The sequence below is a fragment of the Sminthopsis crassicaudata genome, chromosome 5 (assembly GCF_048593235.1).
Source record: "Sminthopsis crassicaudata isolate SCR6 chromosome 5, ASM4859323v1, whole genome shotgun sequence".
In the NCBI taxonomy this organism is placed as follows: Eukaryota; Metazoa; Chordata; class Mammalia; order Dasyuromorphia; family Dasyuridae; genus Sminthopsis; species Sminthopsis crassicaudata.
Window position 1 is genome coordinate 271,330,091 of NC_133621.1, and position 18,052 is coordinate 271,348,142.

At 36.1% G+C, this 18,052-nt stretch overlaps 1 long non-coding RNA gene across 1 annotated transcript in view; it reads right to left on the reverse strand.

Moving 5' to 3' along the window:
- LOC141544654 (uncharacterized) overlaps positions 1–18,052 on the reverse strand; it is a 76,779-nt gene that overhangs the window by 49,557 nt on the left and 9,170 nt on the right. Inside the window, exon 2 of the long non-coding RNA XR_012482736.1 lies at positions 10,331–10,384. This is a non-coding gene — a long non-coding RNA (uncharacterized LOC141544654). The remainder of the gene's footprint in view (positions 1–10,330; positions 10,385–18,052) is intronic.

Here is an 18,052-nt window from a genome sequence, read left to right on the forward strand (position 1 = left end):
CTAAGCCTGCAAGACAGAGGCTGAACACTTTATCTCTTATGAACTTGCTAACTTTTAACACGGGATAAAAACAATACAAAGCACAAACATACATACACAGACACAAGTAGAGCTCTTATTTTCATCTTTTACAATTCTTTTAATACCTAGCTACCGTCCTGACAAATTCTTTTGACTGCTTCTATCCCATTTTCCCAACTTGGTCTCAAACCAAATTGTCAGCAAAGACCAATTGTCTTGCTGCAGTGGTCACTCCAGAGAGAATCATCTTAGGAAATCCTTCCCTTGGGGTCAGAGAAACAGTCCGAACAAAGCAATTTTGAGGAGGGCTAATCCCTCGGGTCTCCCTTGACCCAGCCAATAGACCCCCAGATTTCTAAGCTCACCTGGAGAAACACGTGTTTGCTTAGACCACCACCGGCTCCTCAGGACTCTATTTCTCCTTTTTATCTTCAATTCTGCTTTTCACTGAGTATCTCCGCCTCCGGTCTTTTGTCAGAGAGGGAGGGAGGCTACACACTCAGAGCCAGAGAACACGGGAAAAAAACTATCCATGGGCACGCCTATCTCCGTTTGGGATGTGCAGCCATCTCCCCCAAAGACTCATCCCGGACTGAGCCCCCAAACTGTGACGGATAGAAAATCCTATCCAAAAATGACTTTTCAGAGACCTCTCAAAGTAAAAAGCAGAAAAGTTGTTTATTTAACAAATTCTCATGAGAATGAGCAATTCCACCATGAGGAGGGAAAGAAAGCAAGCTCACGGTAGAAGGGCTAAAGGACTAAGGGAATATATACAGTTTTCATAGGATTAATTGCAAAAGGATTACATCATGGGTTTGGGGAACATCAAGAGATAGGTGCCCCCCTCCTTCCCCACCAGTTAATTGAATGTCATCATATATCTCAAAAACTAAACAATTAGTAGCCTAAATAAACATTGATAGCCTGGACAGACATAAATGTCATTAAAAAATCTAAGCAATTAGTAGCCTAAACATTGAACATACCTATGCAGGTCACAGAGACCTAGAGAAGATAGAATACAGAAAAGGAATTTAACATTGCTGTAAGTTCTTCACCATTTCCTTACTTCATACTTGCTCCCCACACTGATGAAGTTTTGCTATAATCTCTTTGCTAATATTTTATTTAAGATATTATATTCACTAGGGAGATCAATGTGTAATTTTCTGTTTTGACTCATCCTAGTTTAGCTTATTATTTCCATATTTGTGTCACTGAAGGAATTTGACAGAACTTCTTAGCCTTTTTTCCCAAAAAGTTTACACAGTATTGGAATTAATTGTTCTTTAAATATTTGGTAGAATTTACTTGGGAATCCATCTAACTGTGGAAGTTTTTTTAATTTTTTTTTTAGGGAGATCATTGATGCCTTGTTCAATTTCTTTATCTAAAATAGGACTATTTAAGTTACTTAATTTCTCTACTGTTAAATTGAGCAATGTATACTGTTGTTGTAATATTCATCTATTTCTGTTAAGATATCCAGAGTTGCTGGCATACATTTGGGTAAAATAGTTCCTAATTATTCCTTTAATATCTTTTTCATTGGTGGTAAGTTTATTCTTTTCATTTTTGATGCTGATAATTTGATTTTCTTCTTTCCTTTTTTTCTAATCAAATTCACCAAAGGTTCACCCATTTTGTTCATTTGTTTTCTTAAAACCAACTTAGTTTCATTAATTCAATAGTTTTCTTTAAATTTTATTATTCCTTCTTTTGAATTTCAGAATTTCTAATTTGGTATTTAAAGGGACGTTTTTAATTTGTTCTTTTGCTAGCTTTTTTTTTAGTTACATGCCCAATCCATTGATCCCTTTCTCTATTTTATTCATGTTAACTGTGTGTATATACACACACACACATATATGTGTGTATATATATATATATATATACACATATATATATGTATATATACATACATATATACATACACACATATACATATACATACATATATATGCATATATGTGTGTGTTATAATGTAGGTATATATATAACATTTCCCCTAAGAACTGCTTTGGCTGCATCCCATAGGTTTTGGTACATTTTCTCATTGTCATTCTCTTGGAATAAATTATGGATTCTGTCTGTGAATTGTTGTTTGACACACTATTTAGAATTAGATTATTTACTTTCCAATTGGATTTTTAGTCTATCTTTTCCTGACCTTTTATTGAATATAATTTTTATTGCCTCATGGTCTGAAAAGGAAGCATGTATCATTTCTGCCTTTCTGCATTTGATTGTGAGCTTTTTTTCCCCCCATGGTCAATTTTTGTGTAGGTGCTATATATTGCCAAGAAAAAGATCTATTCCTTTATGTCCCTATTCAGTTTTCTCCAGAGGTCTATCATATCTAGGTTTTCTAAGATTCTTCCCTCATTAACTTCCCTGATTTGTTTTATTTTGTGATTAGCTTTGTCTGATTCAGTGAGGGGAAGGTTAAGGTCCCCCAGTAGAATCGTTTTTTAGTTTATTTTTGTAACTGGCTTAATATCTTCTCTAAGAAATTGAATGTTCTAGAATTTTATGCATATAGATTTAAAATTATTCCTACTTCATTGTTTATGGTATCGTTTAACAAGGTGTACTTTCCTTCTTCATCTCTTTTAAATAAATTCCTATTTATTTTTGCTTTATCTGAAATCAGGATGATTACTCCAGTTTTATTACTCCAGTTGAAGCATAATAAATTTTGCTCCATTTTACTCTGTAGCTCTGTGTCAAATGTGTTTCTTGTAAACAACACATTGTAGGATTCTGTTTTTTAATCTACTCAGCTATTCACTTACATTTTATGGCAGAGTTCATCCCATTCACAGTTAGAGTTATGATTATCAGCTCAGTATTTCCTCCATCCTATTTTTCCTTGTATATACTTTTGTTCTCTTTTTCCATATGTACTAGTGTTTTATGAATCCACCCCACCCCCTACCTGCCCTCCCTTCTATCAAGTCCCTCTTTTCCCTTTCGCCTTTCTCCTCCTATTTCTTTAGGGGTAATATCGATTTCTATATTCAACTCAATGACTAAGTTATTCCCTCTTTGAACCAAAACTGATTAAATACACTCTTAGAATATGCTAAACCCCCCCCTGTTTCCTTTGAATGTTTATAGGTCTTTTGTGCATCTTCATGTAATCTAATTTGTCACATTTTACCTAGTCCTCTTCTCCCAGTAATCCTTTTCCTACCCCTTAATGTATTCTTTCTTTTAATATCATCACATCAGAGTCCATTCAAAAGTACACCTTCTGTTCCCTCACCTCTGCTTCAATAATATATGTAGCACTCAAGAGTTACAAATATCACTTTCCTATGTAGGGATAAAATTTAAATGTATTTTTCCCTGTTTACCTTTCTAGGTTTCTTTTGAGTCCTATGTTTGAATTTTAAATACTGTTAATTCTGCTTTTTTCAATAAAAATTATTTCACTAGGAAGTCTATTCTTTGAAGAACTTTCACCTACCCTCAAAGATAATACTCAGACTCACTGAGTAATTAATTCTTCCTTGTAGCCCCAGGTTCTTTGTCTTCTGGAATATGGTATTTCGGGCCTCAGATCTTTTACTGTATATACTGCTAAATCCTGGATGATCCTGATTGTAGCTCTTTCCTACTTGAATTACATTTGTCTGGCATCTTGCAGTATTTTTCCTTGGGATTATACTTCTGGCATCCTTGGGGTGTTCCTTGTGGGATCTCTTTCCATATTGATGGATTCTTTAATAACTATTCTCCCCATTTCTAGAATATCAGGACAGTTTTCTTTGATAATGCTGTCCATGAATGCTCTTTTCAATCATGGCCTTCTAGTCTCTTTGCAGATATTTTACATTTTCTTTCATTTTTTCATTCCTTTTAGTTTGATTGATTCCTGAAATCGTTACCTTCCATTTGCCCCATTCTAATTTTTACTTTGTGATTTTCTTCACCTTTTGCATCCCTTTTTTTCCCGTTTGGTTAGTTCTACTTTCCAGTATTTTTTTTCTTTTTTCTTTTTTCTTTTCTTTTTTTCCTTTGGACAATTATATTTTTAAAGGAATTCCCTTTTACAAACTGTTGAACTCCCTTTGTATCTCTCATTCTTTATCATTCTTTATTTTGCCTCTCTATCTTTTTGATGAGCAAGAAGAAGAAGTCTCTTTGGCCTTGAGCCCAATTCATACCATTCTTTTCATTTCCTCTATGGCTATTTTGTCCCTTGTTTCAGTTGTTGCTTTGCTCTTCCCTATCATCATAGTAGCTTTCTATGGTCAAGATTCTTTTATGTTTCTTGTTTATTTTCTTTCCTTTTTTTGCATTTCCACACTCTCTTTCTCTTTCTCTCTCTCTCTCTCTTCTCTCTCTCCTCTCTCCTCTCTCTCTCTCTCTCTCTCTCTCTCTCTCTCTCTCTCTCTCTCTCTCTCTCTCTCTCTCTCTCTCTTGTTTTTTTTAAACTTATATGGTTGAGCTTTTCTCCTAAAGGAGGCACTGTTTCAAGCTTCCTGGGTTTGAGCACAAGAACACTCTGTATTTGCAGGAGGTAGCTTTTTCTTTCTCTCTTTAAGAAAAGCATGATTTCCCATAATTTCTCTTCTTAGCTGGGACTGAGGGTTACTCCACTGGTATCCTTAACCAGGACTGAGTGTCTCAGTTGCTGATCTGTTGAAATTAATACTCCCTCACTGTGTTTTCCAGACTCTGTCTAAGCTGGACTGAACATCCTTTTCACTCCAGTGAAACTGACCTTTCTTTAGTTTTTCTAATCTATCCTGACTGGAGAGTAGTTTCATTTGATTAGACTCTGTTCAGAGACTTGGTTTCATGTGGCTTCTGGACCAGATTTCCAGCTTCACTCTGCCATTGTGGCTCAGGATTATGTTTCATCTAAAATTTGTTTATTTGGTTTATAATAGGTACTTTTTTTAAATTAATAAATTTTTATTATATATATATATATATATATATATATTTATAATATTATCCCTTGTATTCAATTTTTCCAAATTATCCCCCCCTCCCTCTATTCCCTCCCCTCGATGACATGCAATCCCATACATTTTACATGTGTTACAATATAGTCTAGATACAATACATGTGTGTGAATATCATTTTCTTGTTGCACAATAAACATTAGATTCCGAAGGTACATGCAACCTGGGCAGACAGATATTAGTGCTATCAATTTACATTCACTTCCCAGTGTTTCTTCTCTGGGTGTAGCTACCTCTGTCCATCATTGATCAACTGGAAGTGAGTTGGCTTTTCTTTATGTTGAAGATTTCCACTTCCATCAGAATACATCCTCATAAAGTATTGTTGTTGAAGTGTATAGTGATCTTCTGGTTCTGCTCATTTCACTCAGCATCAGTTGATGGAAGTCTCTCCAGGCCTCTCTGTATTCCTCCTGCTGGTCATTTCTTACAGAGCAATAATATTCCATAACCTTAATATACCATAATTTACCCAACCATTCTCCAAAAGATGGACATCCATTCATCTTCCAGTTTCTAGCTACAACAAAAAGAGCTGCCCCAAACATTTTGGCACATATATGTCTCTTTCCGCTCTTTAGTATTTCTTTGGGATATAAGCCCAGTAGTAGCGCTGCTGGGTCAAAGGGTATGCACAGTTTGATAACTTTTTGGGCATAATTCCAGATTGCTCTCCAGAATGGCTGGATTCTTTCGCAATTCCACCAGCAATGTATTAGTGTCCCAGTTTCCCCACATCCCCTCCAACATTCATCGTTATTTGTTCCTGTCATCTTAGCCAATCTGACAGGTGTGTAGTGGTATCTCAGAGTTGTCTCAATTTGCATTTCTCTGATCAGTAGTGATTTGTAACACTCTTTCATGTGAGTGGATATAGTTTCAATTTCTTCCTCTGAGAATTGTCTGTTCATATCCTTTGACCATTTATCAATTGGAGAATGGTTCGGTTTCTTATAAATTAGGGTCAGTTCTCTATATATTTTGGAAATGAGACCTTTGTCAGAACCTTTGTTTTTAAAAATATTTTCCCAATTTGTTACTTCCCTTCTAATCTTGTTTGCATTAGTATTGTTTGTACAGAAACTTTTTAGTTTGATGTAATCAAAATCTTCTATTTTGTGATCAATAATGATCTCTAATTCTCCTCTGGTCATAAATTCCTTCCTCCTCCACAGGTCTGAGAGGTAGACTATTCCCTGTTCCTCTAATCTATTTATGATCTCATTCTTTATGCCTAAATCATGGACCCATTTTGATCTTATCTTGGTATATGGTGTTAAGTGTGGATCCATATCTAATTTCTGCCATATTAATTTCCAGTTTTCCCAACAGTTTTTTCCGAATAATGAATTTTTATCCCTAATGTTGGTATCTTTGGGTTTGTCAAAGATTGGATTGCTATAGATGTACCCTTTTTTGTCCTTTGTATCTAATCTGTTCCACTGATCTACCAGTCTATTTCTTAGCCAATACCAAATGGTTTTGGTGACTGCTGCTATATAATATAGCTTTAGATCAGGTACACTTAGACCACCTTCCTCTGAGTTTTTTTTTTTTTTCATTAGTTCCCTTGCAATTCTCAACCTTTTATTCTTCCATATGAATTTTGTTGTTATTTTTTCTAGGCCATTGAAATAGTTTCTTGGGAGTCTGATTGGTATAGCACTAAATAAATAGATTAGTTTGGGGAGTATTGTCATCTTTATTATATTCGCTCGGCCTATCCAAGAGCACTGAATGTCTTTCCAATTATTTAAATCTGATTTTATTTTTGTGGCAAGTGTTTTGTAATTTTGCTCATATAATTCCTGACTTTCCTTTGGTAGATATATTCCCAAATATTTTATACTATCGACCGTTATTTTGAATGGAATTTCTCTTTGTATCTCTTGCTGTTGCATTTTGTTAGTGATATATAAAAATGCCGAGGATTTATGTGGATTTATTTTGTATCCTGCCACATTGCTGAAATTTTGAATTATTTCTAGTAGCTTTTTAGAGAGTCTTTGGGGTTCTCTAAGTATACCATCATGTCATCTGCAAAAAGTGATAGTTTGATTTCCTCATTTCCTACTCTAATTCCTTGAATCTCTTTCTCGGCTCTTATTGCTGAGGATAGCGTTTCTAGTACTATATTGAATAGTAATGGTGATAGTGGGCAACTTTGTTTCACTCCTGATCTTACTGGGAAAGGTTGCAGTTTATTTCTATTGCATATTATGCTTACTGAAGGTCCTAAATATATGCTCCTGATTATTCTAAGGAATAGTCCATTTATTCCTATACTCTCAAGAGTTTTTAGTAGGAATGGATGTTGGATTTTGTCAAATGCTTTTTCTGCATCTATTGAGATGATCATATGGTTCTTATTAATTTGATTATTAATATGGTCAATTATATTAATAATTTTCCTAATATTAAACCAGCCCTGCATTCCTGGAATAAATCCTACTTGATCATAGTGTATTATCCTGGAGATGATTTTCTGTAGTCTTTTTGCTAATATCTTATTTAAGATTTTAGCATCAATATTCATTAAGGAGATTGGTCTATAATTTTCTTTCTCAGTTTTCGATCTACATGGTTTAGGTATCAGTACCATGTCTGTGTCATAAAAGGAGTTTGGTAGGACTCCTTCATCCCCTATTTTTTCAAATAGTTTATATAGCATTGGAGTTAGTTGTTCTTTAAATGTTTGGTAGAATTCACATGTGAATCCATCTGGCCCTGGGGATTTTTTCCTGGGGAGTTGATTAATAGCTTGTTCTATTTCTTTTTCTGAAATGGGACTATTTAAGCAATTTATCTCCTCCTCTATTAATCTAGGGAGCCTATATTTTTGGAGGAAGTCATCCATTTCACTTAAGTTATCAAATTTATTGCAATGAAGTTGGGCAAAATAACTCATTATTTCTCTAATTTCCTCTTCATTGGTGGAAAGATCCCCCTTTTCATTTGTAAGACTATCAATTCGATTTTCCTCTTTCTTTTTTTTTGATCAAATTTACCAAAGGTTTATATATTTTATTGGCTTTTTCATAAAACCAACTCTTGGTTTTATTCATTAATTCAATAGTTTTTTTTTACTTTCAATATTATTGATTTCTCCTTTTAATTTTTGTATTTCAAATTTAATTTTTGGTTGGGGGTTTATAATTTGGTCTTTTCTAGCCTTTTAAGTTGTAAGCCCAATTCGTTAATCTTCTCTTTCTCTATTTTCTTCAAATAAGCCTCTAAAGATATAAAATTTCCCCTTATTACTGCTTTAGCTGCATCCCAAAGATTTTGGTATGATGTCTCATCATTGTGATTATCTTGGGTGAAATTGTTAATTGTTTCTATAATTTGCTCTTTCACCCAGTCATTCTTTAAGATGAGATTATTCAGTTTCCAATTACTTTTTGGTCTATTTACCCCTAACTTTTTACTGAATGTAGCTTTTATTGCATTGTGGTCTGAGAAGAAGGCATTTACTATTTCTGCCTTCCTACATTTAATTTTGAGATCTTTGTGTCCTAATATATGGTCTATTTTTGTATAGGATCCATGAACTGCTGAGAAGAAAGTATATTCCTTTCTATTGCCATTCAGTTTTCTCCAAAGGTCTATCATACCTAGTTTTTCTAATGTTCTATTTACTTTTTCAATTTCTTTCTTGTTTGTTTTGTGGTTTGATTTGTCTAAATCTGAGAGTGCAAGGTTGAGATCTCCCACTATTATAGTTTTACTGTCTATTTCTTCTTGCAACTCTCTTAACTTTTCCTTTAGAAAGTTAGATGCTATACCACTTGGTGCATATATGTTTAGTATTGATATGGCTTCATTATTTATGCTACCTTTCAGCAGGATATAGTTTCCTTCCTTATCTTTTTTAACGAGATCTACTTCTGCTTTTGCTTGATCTGAGATAAGGATAGCTACCCCTGCTTTTTTCGCTTTACCTGAAGCATAATAGGCTCTGTTCCAACCTTTTACCTTTACTCTGTATGTATCTCCCTGCTTTAAGTGTGTTTCCTTTTAGACAACATAGTGTAGGGTTCTGATTTTTGATCCAATCTGCTATCCGTCTCCATTTGATGGGATCGTTCATCCCATTTACATTTACAGTTAAAATTACTAATTCTGTATTTCCTGCCATCATATTATCCCCAGATTATGCTTTTTCTCTTGACCCCCCTGATCCCCCTCCCCGATATTTAATTTACAGACCCCCCTTGTGACGTGCAACCCTCCCATTTTTTTTAGTATCCCTCCCCCCTCCCTCCAAGTCCCTTCACTTATTCTCCTTTGTCTTTTACCTTTTCCTATCCCCCCTTTTAATGAGGTGAGAGAAAATTCTCTGAAAAACAAATATGTTAATTATTTACTCTTTGAACCTCTCCTGATGAGAGTAAGATTCACACAATGATTCTCCCCCTCACTAAGTTCCCTCAGATAAGGTGTATTTTCTATGCCTCTTCCTGGGATGTAGTTTCCCTCTTTTTATCATCCCTTCCCCTTTTTCTGAAACAACCTCCTTCCCTTTACTACACCCCCCCTTTTTTTCTTTTATATCAGTAAAATCAAATTATCCTTGAGTACTTTTTATATACCTACAACAGAGTTACAGTTCTCAAGGGTTCTGTGTACCTTTTTCTGTTTCTCTTCAGTCTTGTGGATGTAGATCAAATTTTTTGTTTGAGTCTGGTTTTTTTCTTAGAAACATATAGAATTCCTCTATTTCACTGAATGACCATCTTCTTCCATGGAAAAAGATGCTAAACTTAGCTGGGTAGTTCATTCTTGGTTGCAGTCCTTGATCTTTTGCCTTACGGAATATCAGGTTCCAGGCCCTTCTATCTTTTAATGTGGAGGCAGCCAGATCTTGAGTGACCCTTATTGTGGCACATTGGTATTTAAATTGTTTTTGTCTTGCAGGATTTTCTCCTTTGTGTGGTAATTCTGCAGCTTAGCCACAATATTCCTTGGTGTTCTTTTTTTAGGGTCTATAATAGGTACTTTTTAATGCATTGAAACAAATAGTATATCATCCTTGAGAAATTCTATGACTGAAAATCATCAGCCTGAATCAAACATAAGCTTGGTGAAATTTGCCGGAGATTAGACTCAATTATCAAGGCCTCCAAGAACCCAAAATCACTTCTCTTCTACTATGGGTCAATGGAATAGAACTTAAGTGATAAATTCTTTGATATAAACACATCTTTGGGTTCTGTTTAATGCTGGCATTGTGTTAGAAAAAATTTTTTAAAAAAATATTCTTACATTAAATCAACATAATATAATATTCTTATAGTTTGAGGAAGCCACATCATAATCCTAAGTACCTGTGTCAGATGATTGAGTTCCTCCAGAGCATCTGCACTCATCTGTACTTTTTTCTATAAGATACAAAAATATTGTAGAATAATAAACTTAATGTAAAATGTAAAATTACTGTAAAATGACAAAGTTAAAAATAACAACAATGCTTAACATTTAGCACTTTAAACTTTTTACAACACTTTCTATATATTATCTCATGGCACCATATCCTTTTCCATGGTTTTAGTAAATCACATAAAATACAGAATATAAAAGTAATAAATCTTATCTATCATTGGTAATAAGCACTTATTTTTGCATCTTGAAAAGTTTTTTTTTAATTAAACTTTTATCTTTTTTTTAATTTTTCTTATCAGCATTTTGTACAGTTGCTGTGGTCATCTACTTTCAGGAGTTTCAGCTCCAGATTTATACATTCACATGGGGTGAAAAGGGAAGGTGGGAGCCATAATTAAAGTAGGATGAAGTATATAAATTGTGATTGTCTGTTACAGAGAACTTCCAGAGAGGAAATAATGCAAGATAGGCAAGTAGTACATGTCACAGAGTTGCTTGACAGACATTCAAGAATTTGTTGACTTCTTGGAGGTCACAAATCAATTATGTGACAATGGGGAAACTTGAACCATGTCCTACTGCTTCTCTTCAAATCTTTCTCCTTGGACTCATGTTATTTTCCTCTTTTTGATGGATAGTCTTTCTCCTTCAGCTCAATCATGTAACATCAGTTTTTTAAGGGTTCCTGAATTTCTTTCCTATTAACGTTCAAACTTTTGACCTTTTTTTCAAAATTCATCAGAATTTAGGTTTCCAATTTATCTTCACAAGTCATTTTCTTCTCCTTTAATTCAGATCCTTCTCCTGCTCTTCTTTTCTTATACTATCATAAAAGAGCTCATCCTGTCTCCATTATCAGGAATAATGTAAATGCTGAAACAAGTCCATCCAGTTCCTATTAACAAGCATAATCTTATACAAAAAGATGTCAATTTCCTGTAGGAGCCTTTCCTTCCCTATTCTCTCAGACTTTAAAAATCCATGTCCCTGAAAGCACCCTGTTTAATCATATTTAATTTAACCCATGTGCTCTTTCACTTTAATGACATCCTTTGGGGATGGGGTAAATGTCTCATGTGAATTTGTCACATTAGAAATCACTCTCATCTGGTATTTGGCTCCTTCATTTATTTGATTCTCCATCATGTTTTGGACAAAAATAGGAAGAAATGTTCCCAATATTAATCTTCTTTGTATCATGTGATTCTTCTCACCAGCCTTCTCACACACTAACTCCTTGTGTGTTAGGATTCTTACAAGGTGCTAAGTCACTGGAATGGATATAATTATCTCTTTTAGCATGGCATTTAACAATTCTCTAGTTCAGAGTTCACACCTTTCACACTTTAAAGAGAGCATACTTTTAAGGAGCTCTCACAAGCCCAGGGAGTACCTACAATCCCATTCTCTGGGAGGATATAATGAGCCAGGATTCAGGGAAAAGGAGTCAAGATTTCATTCCCACTTAGACATTCGTGCTGGCTGGTGACATTCTGACAAGAGCTCATCGGGAACCAAAGAGAGAGGAAGGCCTATAGAAAGCTAGCTAAGCCCCAAGTGAAGGAGACAAGGCTTGAAGGAGAAAATGAAGGATCTGGAGATAAGATTTGGAAAGAGACAGTAAAGGACTTTAACTCCTGCCTGCATTTTGGGATTATTGAACTGAACTGAAGCCAAGGCTGCCTCCAGAAGCTCCCCAAGAAATCTGCCCCAAGAAAACGATCTACAATTTAGAGAAAAGGGAACATTACACTTTGGTGCCCGAATGTGGGACAGACATGATCCTGATTCCAGTGGAAAAGCCTTCAAGTCAGATTTCGGTGGAAAAATCTCTCTGGCCCAGAAATAAGAGTGAGTAACAAGGAAACTGTGTAAAGGAGCTAAAGTAGAATTTCAGTGAAATGGGGCAAATTTTTATAAAACAGACTTCTGTTTCTGTTCAAGGAAAATGTTTAGAGAGCATTGTCAAGGTTATGAAAAGCCAATTTCAATTATTTATATATATTATAATAATTATAATTTTATAATTTTGGATTATAATGTTGGAGATCACTGAACTTTTAAAAACTGTGCAGGTCATATGTCCTTGTTTTTCTATGGGAAAAGAATGGGATCTTGACGAGTGGGAATTAGTACGAGAGGAACTAGGTGAACACTACAATTCCAAACTAAATTTAATTTCCAAAGATACACTTTTTGTATGTACAGTTTAATCCAAGTGGCTTTTAAAAGTGTTAAACTAAAGAAAAGGAAGAAAAAAAAAACAGGAGGGGGAGGGCCCAACTAAACTAGGTGAAAAGGATGAATCAGGTAACAATGGAGTTAAGTACAATTCTGAGCAACAGGAGCATTTCCCATCTCCTCCTACCTCAATTAACCCTTCATGGGTGGAGGAAGGAGGAGGAGGGGAAGAGGCAGTGATACAAACAGAATGGCCTGTGAAGCAGCCTATGGCAAGATTAGAAAAAGCATTGGTTAAGGCTAAGAGAAAAGTACAAAATGTAAGTGATTTTATAGATGCATACCCTGTGATTGAAGAGCTTGACTCTTCAGGTCAAAAAAGGAGAAGATATACTCCTTTGATTTGGATAAAATTAAGGATTTGAAAAAAGGTTGCACTCTTTATGGGGCTACATCATCTTATGTTAAGATGTTACTAGATAGTTTGGCTTATGAAATCCTAACCCCAAATGATTGGAAACCCATAGCAAGGACATGTTTAGAACCTGGACAAAACTTGTTGTGGCTTTTGGAGTATCATGAATTATGCAGGATTCAAGTCAGACATAATAGGGAAACAGGAGTTAATACACAATTCACTTTTGACCATCTAGCTGGTGAAGGCCAGTATGGAGAAATTCAAAACATATTAATTACCAGTTTATGAGCAGATCGCCATGGCTGAAACAAAAGCTTAGGGTTCCCTCCCCAGACAAAAAAGATAGAAGGGAAGCCTTGAAAAAAATAGAGCAAAGTCCCAATGAAACTTTTGCGGATTTTGTGGGACATCTGCAAACTGCTGTCACAAGAACTATTGGAGAGGATGCAACTATGAAAATAATGACTAGACATTTGCCTATGGAAAATGCCAATGAGGTTTACAAGAGAATTACATGTGGACTACACAAAGATCCTCCTTTAGAGGAGATCATAAGATGCTGTACTACAGTGAGCACCAATGCTTATTATACTCAGACAATGATGAACATGGAAAGACAGGGTCCCTCTTGACAAAGGACTTCTAGACAAACCCATCGATGTTTTCAATGGGGAAAAGTTGGACATCTAAGAGCTCAATGTAGCTATAGAGACAGAGTGAGAAAACTGGCTGAGAGAAGACCTAAAACTCCATGTCAAAAATGCCACAAGAACTCCCACTGGGCCTCAGAATGTGGATTGACCCAGGGAAATAAATGAGAGAAGGACCTCAATCAAAAGACAGGTGGGGCATGATGGCAGCTGAGGTGATACCTCAGTCTTTAGAAGATCAGGACTCTGATGTGATCAACCAACAGAAAAGTAATCACATGGAAGAAAGGGATTACCTGATCAGTCAGCCACAATGCAATCAGATAGCAGAAATGGATTGCAATTGAGGAGAATACAGGTTTTTTAAACCAACAGGGCAATGGCTGTGCTGCATCTGGTCTCTGAGACTCTGAGGCTCTAAGAATCTGCTGAAACAATCTGGGGGTGGGGAGTGGGGAGGGTGGCCAGGTCCCCAGAGACCCTAGCTTTTCTGGATTATACTCTTTACCTCCTGTGTTTATAGCTTCTCTGCTGATCCTGGCTTGCTGCCAAGACCAAATATCCACAGTGTGGTAAAGGTCTTGCCACAGAAAAGGCAGCGATCACATCCCTCCCCCCTCCAGTCTGTTCAGTGTGAGCTGCCTGCCACACTTTTGCTGCCTGCCCTCAGTCTGTGCCTATCTAGCCTTCCCCACCCCCAAGCAAAAACAGATCTTTTTTGGTGAATTTCAAGGATGTTTTCTCTTGGTAATTATTTGTGGCTTTTTTTTTCCAATCAAGCACTAATTCCAAGGGTTGTCATGAAATAAATTCTGAGAGCAAAGACAGAGATTAAATACATGTGTGTCCTCTCCAACACCTTGACCGGAAGTTCCAGAAGGAACCTTCTTTAAAATATTACATATCTGCCAGTGATTTGTTTATAATAACCATTTTATTAGCAGAGTGCTTCACAATGACAAAGCATGATCTCTCCAGCAGCTATCATAAACGGAAGGAACTGACATAGCATAATTAATCTTGGAATTTCATGTAGGTAGATTGAGAAAGAACACATTTGTTTCACCTTTTTCAACATAGTCCTCACAGATGTAATGTTTGGAAATATAGTACATGCATTAAGAAGGACCATTTGGTAAATCAGAAGATCCAGAGACTGATTTGTTTAGTATGACATATTCCTATCTCATTTCCTTAGGCATGTGGTCACACAATAATGTATCTTGTATATATACATAAAATCACAAGAAGAAAAAAGTTGATGAGCTGCAAACTAGTATATTTTCTGTTTCCAAGACTTCATTGGGGGGTAGGGGAGGGCGGAGCCAAGATGGCAGAGAAGGCACATGCAACTTTCTAAGCTCTTCCTCTCATGCCTTCATGATCAATTATTAAATCCAGCCTCAAAAATAGTGCTTGACTGGTAAAATTCATGAAGATTAGAAGTACAACAATTTACCATCCAAAGGTAATCTGGAAGATCGCCAGAACAGATTTGTCCTGAGTGGCTAGAACAGATCATCACAAACAGGGAGATAGGAGAGGCTACTGTCCAAAGTGGACCAGGGACGGAGGTAGCTTCTGTGGCTAGAAAAGTTATAGAGACAACTCTGCTATAGGCTGCCTGCTCTACCTTGATTGCAAAGCAGTAAAGCAAAAGAGAAATTAAAGCCCAAGATAGAAGATACTCTAAAAACACCAGAACCTAACAAGACCTGCCTATACCCACCAAAATCTGGAAGTGACTTAGCACACACCACAGCACAGCTTTGCAGCTTCATTCTGCAGCATGGGGCAGTCACAAATCTGCACGGAAGAGGGGCGTAGTCCGGGGCACTCTCTAATCTGCACCGTGGGGGGGCTCAGCCTGAGGCAATAGAACTTCTGCATCATGACTGTGCTTCCTTGGGCAGAGCTACTTCCATTGCTGGTGCAGGACTATTTGCTAGGCAACTGCTAATACCCACAGCCCCAAAGCAGGCTTTGGTTTGGGGCAGTGACACTTTCACTGCTCAGCCTCTAGACCCAGGGCAGTCGCTAATCCGAACAGTGGGGTTCTTCATTGAACACTTCTGAAAAAGACCCTAAAATAAAAACTCCAAGGAATATTGTGGCCACATTTCAGAACTATCAAACTAAGGAAAAATATTATAAGCAGCCAGGAAAAAAAAACAATTCAAATACCGAGGTGCTACAATAAGTGTCACTCAAGATCTGGCTGCCTGATATTCCAAAAGGCAAAAGAACTTGGAATGTAGCCAAGAATAATAAACTACCCAGCTAAGCTGAGATTTTTCTCCCATGGAAAAGAACATGGAATTTAATGAAACAGATGAATTCCATTTGTTTCTAAGAAAAAAAAAAAAAAAAAAAACAGACCTAAGCAAAAAAATTTGATCTCCAAACATCGGACACAAGAGAAGCATAAAAACATAAAAGGAACTCATGAAAACTGTTCTTCTGTGGTGGATATACAAAAAGACCACATGTATAATTAGATTTTACTGATATAACATAAAAAAGGGAAGTAGAAATGTAAAGTGGATAGTGTACTACATCCCACAAAGAGGCAAAGAAACCTATCATATCTGAGGGAATTTTAGAGGGAAGAGGAACATAAAAAACAAACATAAAAACATAAAAAAAATGTTCCTCCTCCTCTCTAAATTACCTTTTTATTTGCCAGATATATGCATGAGTAATTTTACAGCATTGACAATTGCCAAACTTTTTGTTCCAATGTTTCCCCTCCTTTTCCCCACTCCCTACCCAAGATGGCAGGTTGACCAATATGTTAAAGTATAAATTAAATACAATATATGTATACATATCCAAACAGTTATTTTGCTGTATAAAAAGAATCGGACTTTGAAATAGTGTATAATTAGCTTGTAAAGGCAAACAAAAATAAAGGATTGGGAATTCTATTTAGTTGTTCATAGTCATCTCCAGAAGCTCTTTCACCGGGTGTAGCTGGTTCAATTCCATTACTGTGTTATTGGAACTGATTTGGTTCATCTCATTGTTTAAGATGACTGCATCCATCAGAATTGATTATCATATAGTATTGTTCTTGAAGTATATAATGGTCTCTTGTTCCTGCTCATTTCACTAAGCCTCAGTTCATGTAAGTCTCTCCAGGCTGTTCTGAAATCATCCTGTTAGTTATTTCTTATAAAACAATACTATTCTATAATATTTATATACCACAATTTATTCAGCCATTCTCCAATAGATGGGCATTCACTCAGTTTCCAGTTTCTGGCCTTTAGATTTGAATAAAATTAAAGATTTGAAAAAAGGTTGTACCCGTTATGGGTCTACATCAGCTTATATTCAAATGTTATTAGATGGTTTGTCTTATGAAGTCCTAACCCAGAATGATTGGGAATCCATAGCAAGAACATGTCTAGAACCTGGACAAAACTTATTGTGGCTTGCAGAGTTTCATGAATTATGTAAGATCCAAGTCAGACACAATTTGGAAACAGGAGTTGACACACAATTCACTTTTGAGCACTGCTTGGGGGAGAGGGTTTGCCTGTATTTCTTCCGATGGAGAAGGAATCAGATGGGTGCCCATGAGTCTTATTCGTCTTGTCTATCAGAGAGAGATAGAAAAAGAGAAAGACCTCAAAACAAAGGAGAAAAGCTAAGAAACATCTGACACTGAAAGAGCATGGCTGATAAGAAGACTGTTAAAGAACTTTAAAAACTTGCAGGAATTTTTGGATTTCTGGCACATGAACTAATGGACAATGGACTTATGGAAATGTATAAATTCTCAATTTATGATTATTTGATCACGCTATTTGTTACATCACTTCTAGCATGTGTTATGTTACTATGTGTTTATGTAATTTATGTAATTATGTGTAAAACCTCCCATATTGATGAATTTATGTTTCAAGTTCATGACCACCCTATGTTCCAAATCAAAAGAAAGGGGGAGATGTTAGGTTCTTACTAAGTGCTAAGTTGGTTCTTAACAATTCTCTAGCTCAGAATTCACACCTTTAGTTCAAACCTTTAAGGGAGTTTTCACTTTTGAAAGGAATGCTTTAAAGAAGCAAGTTCATTGGTTGAAGTAGTTGCCACAAGCCCCTGCAGTTCCCACAAGCCCATTCTCTGGGAGGATTAAAAAGAGGCAACATTGAGTCTGAACAACAGTCTGGATTGAGTCAAAGAAAAGATGTCCCGTGCATTCACAAGTCCAGCAATCCCACACTTTTGGAGGGGAAGGCTCCAGAAGCCTCGCAAGAAACCTGCTCACAGAGGAAAAGATTATAAAAAAAAGAAACCTCCTCCCAGAGAAGGATTATAATCTACAGACATCAGAACTTTACATTTTGTTGCCCACAACATGGGACAAAGACTTTTGCTTATCCTTACTAGGACTGATTCTGAGCCTTTCAGAG